Here is an 8,912-nt window from a genome sequence, read left to right on the forward strand (position 1 = left end):
ATCCATACAGTCAAAGGCTTTGGCATAGTCAATAAAGCAGAAATAGAGGTTTTTCTGGAACTCTCTTGCTTTTTCGATGATCCAGCGGATGTTGGCAATTTGATCTCTGGTTCCTCTGCCTTTTCTAAAACCACCTTGAACATCTGGAAGTTCACGGTTCACATATTGCTGAAGCCTGACTTGGAGAATTTTGAGCATTACTTTACTAGTGTGTGAGATGAATGCAATTGTGCAGTAGTTTGAGCACTCTTTGGCATTGCCTTTCTTTGGGATTGGAATGAAAACTGACATTTTCCAGTCCTTTGGCAACTGCTGAATTTTCAAAATTTGCTGGCATATTGAGTGCAACACTTTCAGAGCATCATGTTTCAGGATTTGAAATAGCTCAACTGGAATTCCATCACATCCACTAGCTTTGTTTGTAGTGATGTTTCTAAGGCCCATTTGACTTCACATTCCAGGATGTCTGGCTCTAGGTGAGTGATTACACCATCGTGATTATCTGGGTCATGATCTTTTTTGTACAGTTCTTCTGTGTATTCTTGCCACCTCTTCTTAATATATTCTGCTTCTGTTAGGTCCCTTCCATTTCTGTCCTTTATCGAACCCATCTTTGCATGAAATATACATAGTTGAGTGTAAAAAAGGCAACTTAAAATACAATGGGCATAGTATTATTGAGTTAATTCTTAGAAAGAGTAAAATATTTTATTTTTTCAGGTGCAAGGCAAAGAGCCTAAGCTTGGGGCAGTGATTAGAGGCATGGTAACTTCTGTAATGTCTGAGATGTTTCAGCAAGATATATTTTACTAATGTGATTAACAGGTTATGTGTTAAAAAGCAGAGGCATTTCTTTGCCAACAAATGTCTGTCTAGTCAAAGCTATGGGTTTTCCAGTAGTCATGTAGGGATGTGAGAAATCGACCAAAAAGAAGGCTGAGTACCAAAGAATTGATGTTTTCAAACTGTGGTGCTGGGGAAGACTCTTGAGAATCCTTGGACAGTAAGGAGATCAAACCAGTCAATCCTAAAGGAAATCAACCCTGAATATTCAATGGAAGATCTGATGCTGAAGCTGAAACTTCAATATTTTTGCCACCTGATGCGAAGAGCCAAATCATTAAAAAAGACCCTGGTACTGGGAAAGGTTGAAGGCAAATGGAGAAGAGATCAGCAGAGGGTAAGGTGCTTAGATAGCATCACTGACTCAGTGGACATGAATCTGGACAAAATCCAGGAGACAGTGAAGGACAGGGAAGCCTGGCATGAAGCAGTCCATGGGGTTGCAAAGAGACACAACTTAGCAACTGAATGAAAACAGCAAGTTTTGTCTTGAGTTTACAAGATAGAATACACATCCTAGTCATAAAAAATAAGAATTCTGCTGAGGGCACTGGGATAGGGACAGTGTTCAAGAAGCAATTTGACACAATTTCTTAATTCTAGTAAGTTATTTAAAATTACAACATAAGCACTTAGTGCCTGTGTGAAGTGAAACTCTTAGTTACTCATCATATCCAGTTCTTTGGGACTTCATGTTATGCAGCCCACCAGGCTCCTCTGTCCAAGGGATTCTCCAGGCAAGAATACTAGAGTGTGTAGCCATGCCCTTCTCCAGGGATCTTCCCAAACCAGGAATCAAAGCCATGTCTCCTTAATAGCAGGCAGGTTTCTTACTGTCTGAGCCACCAAGGCAGCACCAGTGCGTGTGTGCTTCACAATAAACAGAGTATAAAGAATAAGAGAGAACTTCTGAGTGTTTGGATAAATAACTCAAGTGGTCTCTGTGACTACTGGTGTTTTGAAAGAAAGAGCAAAGAAAATGCAAAAATGAAGAAGAAGAAGAATAGAATACTAAAATTTATAAGAAAAAGCAGTAGACTGGGAACACAGACATCTCTGGGGAACCAGGTCTTATCTGTCTGGTTGTGGGGAGCCACAATCCTCACCTAAGTGTGGGAGTCATGATGCTCTGGGAGGAGGGGGAACCATAAGATAATGTTACCAAAAGGAGAGTGTGGTGTCCGGCTGCTCACCACTCAAAAGCCAATAAACAAGCCAGGATGGTAGAAAGGAAAATTTGCTTTATTTCAGATGCTGGCATCTGTGTCGGGGGACGGTGGCAGACACCTGTCCAAAGACCAACACCCCTCCCTCGACAAGCAGGAGGTAAGGCTTTTATAGACAGATTGTGGGGGTGGGGTGCTACATGCAGTCATCTCTAACAGTCATCTTCAGATTGATTGGTTATCACTGGTCTGACCAACATCATCTTGAATGTTTTAGGTACAGTTCATCTTCAGCTCCAGGGCCCAATTGTTCCCATTTCTTTGTGGTCAATTCTCAGAATTGTGGCAGCTCAAGTCTTGGGTACAGTCTGGTCATCATGTCGCTAACTTCTCCATCTAGGGTTTTAGTATCTATAAGACAGCTCCCAGGATATGGCTCAGAATATTATCTATAGCCCTTGAGAAAGAACTAAAGGTCTTTGACTATGCTTAATGACTACATCATTATAATTTAGTCTCCTTTGACTGTTTTTCATTGTTTTAGCATTTCTCATTTCTCTGATTAAACTTATTCTTTGACTAAAGTTTTCCACAGGCAAAAGAAAAGCAGAGGACGTAGGGGTTGGGGGAGGTGGGATACGGCAAGGACCATAGAGTTCTGCTCTGTTTCAATAAGAGTGTCCATAGGATCATCCTCTCCTTAAGAGGAATACTCTGCTGAGCCATTCAACTTTTCCTGCCTCCCAGTACTGAAGTCTTATATTCTACAGTTGATCATGGTCCTTATCTTTTGCATATCTCGGTAATGGCTCAAGGATTTCACAACCAGGTATGGGGTCTTTGCCCTCCTCCACTTTAAGTATCATGTTCATGTACATATCAAATAATCAATCTGCACCCACTTCAAATGTGCAATTCCCCTTTAAAACTAAAATATTTACTAACAAGGCAGAGTTAAATCAGAGTTCAATTATAATAAGAAAATACATAGTGCTAGGAATAAAACCAGAAGGCATATATACTTAAAAGGAATATTTTTATGTGAAAAATGCTAGTCACATATAGTTTGAAACAATATTTTAAAAATATAGAGATACATAAATCTGTGTAGATTAATATTTAGAAAAATTAATGGGTTATTGCAAAGTTTAAATCATAAGTGCCTTCATAAGGGAGAAAGAAAAATGCATGTCCACTTGTGTTTTGGACGCTCTGGGTAAGGGAAATTTTTTTGTATTTTGCTGTATCAGTACATATATAACTTCTTTGAAGAGAATAGTCATATATTGTGATACAGTAAAAATTATAATTGCTATCAAAGAAAAAGTAACACATGTATGAATAATTTGCCACTTCTCAGTTTAATGTGTTCATGTCTAACTTAAATGGTATTTCTTCTTCAGACTATGGTGGCAATTTACAATTTTTCTCTTGGTGTGTTTGTATTTTCCATACCAGTTGCTGCTTCCAATCTCTGTTCCTGGAATCCATTATTTTCCACAGGACATACATTCTTTGGATGTGAGATAAGGAGAAAGAGTAAATCAAACCCAATCACCCCTAATATGCTACTTTCACCTCACTTCTTGAAAATTTCCAGCTGCTTCCTGAAGCAGACAGTACAAAGCACTTTTCTCAACAAGCAAACCCCATGGAAACAAGCCTTCATCCATTCCTCCAAAAAGAACCCTACAAAACAATGTCTCCCAGGAGTGATCCCAGATTCACCTCCTACCACACTCATAACTTTTCCTAGCTGGGAAATTCATTCTATACTGAATACAGTTAAAGCAATGTTCCAGCCCTTTGCTGTGTGTTTCCCCTTGAATTATTTCATATCATATATTTTAGCTTCCTCAGTTCAATTCCCTATTATTATCATCCCCCAATCGTCTCTGCTCCCACTCCAGATTTCCCTATCTAACTCCTTCAGGACATGATCATCTTTGCTTGATCAATCTTTCATATTCTCTCATCAAGACTCCTCAACTACAGACTGTCAATCTGGGTGATCAGTTTAGACCCACAATAGTCTCTCTCATTTTGTGACACTCAGTTTGCTTTCAGGCTCTACAGTCATCCAGTTTTCACATCCACCAAGAGTAGACGGATTCTCAGCATCTCCAATGTTCAAGTCTTAGATTCTTGAGTCATGCTCCTGGATTTCCACACACACAAGGTTTCAATTCCCCTTATTCTCATGTTTCCATTGACAGGAAGTCATGGTATGTGGTTTCCAGTCTACTCTAGTCACAAACTTCTGGTTTCCAGATCTCTGAGAATACCAACAGAAAAGAAAAGAGGGGAATCTTAGCAAAGATCCTTTTTTATCTATCAGACAATAGGAAGTCTCTGCTCTAAATGTTTTTAAAGCAGGGAGCTCAAGGAGAAGATTGGTTCATTGCAGCACTGTAAGAAGAAAACACAAATGAACCATTAATAAACTATAGCAAAATGAAAAGTCATCTCAATTTTAAGGAATGCCAGTCCACAGACCCAAAGACTTCTACCTATGTTGACAAGGAAAAATTTCTTTGTACACTATAAAGAATGGTAGGTGATTTTCAGTAAATGCTTCATAGTTCCAAAAGTATATATTTATTAATATTTGAATATTTAGGGAATATTTTATAACTGTAAAGGTTAAAATATAGACTCTATATATACCAGAAAAAACTATAGTTTTGTGATAGTAGATAATAACTATGAAAGGGAGACAAGATCAGGGTAGGAATCGATCATATATGTCTTGTGTTTTGGGTTTATTTTTTCAACCAATACTTATTCATGTTGTCCTTGTTATCAATTTTTTTTCAATTTAAATAATGTAAGAATATAGCTACTGAAAAACACCATCTAACACATGACATACATCAACTCTGTGTACTCTGCCAAATTCCTTATGCATGCAGAATATCTGATACCTTTCTTAAAATGCAATTTATAACTCAATAACCACTGAACTTTTACCAGTAAGGAAGCAGGACTTATTGTGGTGCAACCTCATGGAGAACTATTAAATGTTCATCTCAAAATATTTGAACACTGATACTTGAGTTGTCTCACAAATATTTATCCCACCTCCAAACTCACACAAGTGCGATTAAAAAAGAAAGATACAAGTGCTTGAAAGAAATACACAAAAGAGTGTTTATTTGCAGAGGGCAAGCTGTCTATCAAAGAAACTCTGTTCAGAGAGTTTATTGAAAAATATTGAGTTCTACATCTATAGCAAGATCAACTTGTAAAGTGCAATGTTTTTTTATATATGGAATTTAGAAAGATGGTAACGATGACACTATATGCAAGACAGCAAAAGAGACACAGATGTAAAGAACAGACTTTCGGACTTGGTGGGAGAAGGCGAGGGTGGGATGATTTGAGAGAATAGCACTGAAACATGTATATTACCATATGTGAAACAGATCGCCAGTCCAGGTTCCACGCATGAGACAGGGTGCTCAGGGCTGGTGCACTGGGATGACCCAGAGGGATGGGCTGGGGAGGGAGGTGGGAGGGGGTTTCAGGATGGGGAACACATGTATACCCATGGCTGATTCATGTCAATGTATGGCAAAAAACAATACAATATTGTAAAGTAATTAGTCTCCAATTAAAATAAATTAATTTTAAAAAGAAAAAAAAAGAAAAAACATTTTTAAATGATATAGGAAAATTGTTTGAAATTTAAGAATAATACTAGGAACAATCTTCCAAGAATGCATGAAGTTCTTAGGCAGAAAACTGGAAAGTATTATTGAAAGAAATCATAAGCTACATAGGCTGTTATACTGAAGGGGTTGGGAAATCTTAGTTTTATAAGGAATCTATTACCTCCAAATTAATCTACAGAGCCAGTTCAATCAAAATCAAAGTCCCAAGACATTTTTTATGGAACTTACTAATGTTTATATAGTATAAAACATGTGGAAAAGGAAATTGCACAGTTCTAAAGAATGACATTTACAAATTGCTATTTCTTACCCTTTGCTTTGCCTTGGTCAAGCTTAAAATAAGTGCTTCTCTTTTTCCTACAGGTCTCTGAACTAAGTTTATCCACAAGCCTGAGTAAGAACCAAAATAAAGTAGAACATGCCTTCATTTTTAACTTCTCCTGGAAAATGGCTGACCACATTAAAATCAATTTCCTGTCACAAACTGAGGATAATTTCCCCTTACTTGTCCAGCTCCCCCTTCCAAAAATTAAGTTTATTTCTGCCTGTTTCCTCCTTTACACTATAAAAGAATTTTTCTTCAGTATGATTTTGAGATCCTCACAGATTTCTGAGATCAGAGCACTCTCCCTATTACAATAGACTTTCTGGTGAAAGTCTATTCTTATCCAACCAGATTCACACATTTAACAGGAAATATAGAAATTTGCTTCATAGCACTTATAAAAACAAAACTAAAGCATTTTAACTGTGTTACTGGTCTGGAAATGGGAAAATGTATTCATGAAACAGAATAACAAATACACCATGTATAGAAATTTAATGTTCAGTAGATATGGTATTTCAAATCAATGTATGAAAGATGGCATGTGAAGTCAGGAAAGTCACAATAACTCCTCCAATAAATCACATCAAGATAACAGGTTACTTATTCAGGAAAAAATATTGAATGAACAAATTCCAAGTATATTAACAATCTACCAAATAAACATTGGAAGATGAAGAACAATGCCGTAGTCATGGCTAAAGCAAAATCCACATAGTAAATAATTGAAAACTAGGCCAAAATAAAAGTTTGTAATGACATAGCTGTCAATTTCATCTTACTTCAGTTGTAATGAGAATGATGTTTACCCTGTTTACTATCAACATGAGCACAGACATGCAGCATCATCAAATGAGCCTGATGTTCACAGATACTCCTATCCAGAGAGGTCAGAAAATGTTCAGTGAACAGGGTGTGCAAGTCATCTTGGACCCATTGCACAGCATTCAACTTTTTGATGGGTGCATCCTCAGTATCTGGTTTTCCTGCCAACATAGTTACTGATTCCAATCCCTGGAGGCAGCTGTGAGCTAGACAGGGTCATGAGCAGTCAAATCCCAGTTTAGAAGGAGTGACTTGACTGTATCTAGTTATTAATGTCTTTGTTCTTCAGGTTCCTGGGGCTTCTACTATGGGTAGGAGACCAGCTGAATTCAGAGAGAATACAACTGTGACTTATACACATATTTTCATTTAAAAAATCTGCATTTGAAAGGAGTAACTTCACCCTAATTTCTGTGTTCAAACCCCACTTGGTGTTACTGAGCTTGCTTTTCTTCATTCTTTTATCCCAGTGAAAATGGATGATCTTGCTCTAGTCTCAGCATTCCCTTTACTGAGAACATTCTTTGGGGCTTAAAATTATTGACACTGTTGCTTCCAGCATAGCTGCCTCTCAAATTAAAGTGAATATCTTCTCTTTTTTGTTTACCCTTCTCCAGAAATAAAATACATAACAGGTTTTCAGGGGGATGGGGAATATGGTAACAAAAGACCCCACAATCAGAGTTTAAAGATGTGATACCATTAAAAACTTTGCAAAGATATACACACACATCATGCACATGTATATATTCTTTTTTTTTTTCATTTATTTTTATTAGTTGGAGGCTAATTACTTTACACTATTGTAGTGGTTTTTGTCATACATTGACACGAATTAGCCATGGATTTACATGTATTCCCCACCCCGTTCCCCTCTCCCACCTCCCTCTCTACCCGATCCCTCTGGGTCTTCCCAGTGCACCAGGTCCGATCACTTGTCTCATGCATCCAACTAGGTTGAAACATGTATATATTCTTAACAATTTAAGTAAATACAATGAATAAAATAGTTTTCAAAAGATATGAATATATAATTCACAAAGTACCATGAAAATACAAAAATATGTGAAAATTTCAACTACACTGGTAATCAAAGAAATAAAAATTTTTCTGAGATTTAAGTAAATTGTTTATCCATCAAATTGGGGAAGTTAAAAGCATTTGATAGTGTATAATTTCAAGATTCCTAAGTCTCTTAATGTTTAAATGCCAACCTTACAGAATCTTACAAATGTAAAGTTGAAAGTTCCTTTACAAATTATCTAGACTGATTCTTTACAAATTATATACTTTCATTCTATCGAGGAAAAAAGAAAAACCTATGCCTCCTTCAGAGACAGTGACTCATAAGCTTGAAGTTTTGACATTTTTGTATCCACAGATATGTCAGATCAGTTTCTTCCTCTCCCTTAGTTCTTGTCTCATCATAACAAAGATTTGAAATGACAAAATAATCACAGTTCAAGCAGGCAGGATTTCTCAGCCCTTGTCTCCTCATAGCAAGGATTTGGAACAATAGCCTAGTTATAGCTCAAGTAGCCAGGATTTATTAAGGAGACAGCAGATAGCGCACCCTCAAGGTTATTGTCTCATCAACAGACTAGTTACACCTCAAATAGGCTAGTTAGAGTGCAAGAAGGCAGCAGGCATTAGACAGTACACCCTCAATATGGGAGAGCAGGCTGATCCCACAGGAGAGATTTGATCTCTCTTGTCTTCCCTTTTTATACTTTCTGTCTCATCCTCCTGGAGTCTGATTGGTTCAGCCTTATGCAAAATAAAACTTGTGCCCACCACCAATCAAGAAAGGGAATGCAAAAAGGCATATGCTCAAGACCAATAAGGGAATGGAACGTGTTCTGGGCATGTTTTCTTAGCAGAGGCTCTCACTCCAGTCTTCAGCTTCCTCTTTCAAAGGCTTTTTCTTTGTTTGCCCTCTGCATGGCTTTTCCTAGCCACCATCTTGGACTCCCCTTTCCATTCTAATGACCTAATATAAAATGAATTAACTTCCTTAATTTTTAAGTTCCTATGTCTTACTCTTCTATTAATTTCACTCTAAGTGAGAAAATGGAGAAG

Source organism: Odocoileus virginianus, chromosome 3, assembly GCF_023699985.2.
Source record: "Odocoileus virginianus isolate 20LAN1187 ecotype Illinois chromosome 3, Ovbor_1.2, whole genome shotgun sequence".
Lineage (NCBI taxonomy): Eukaryota > Metazoa > Chordata > Mammalia > Artiodactyla > Cervidae > Odocoileus > Odocoileus virginianus.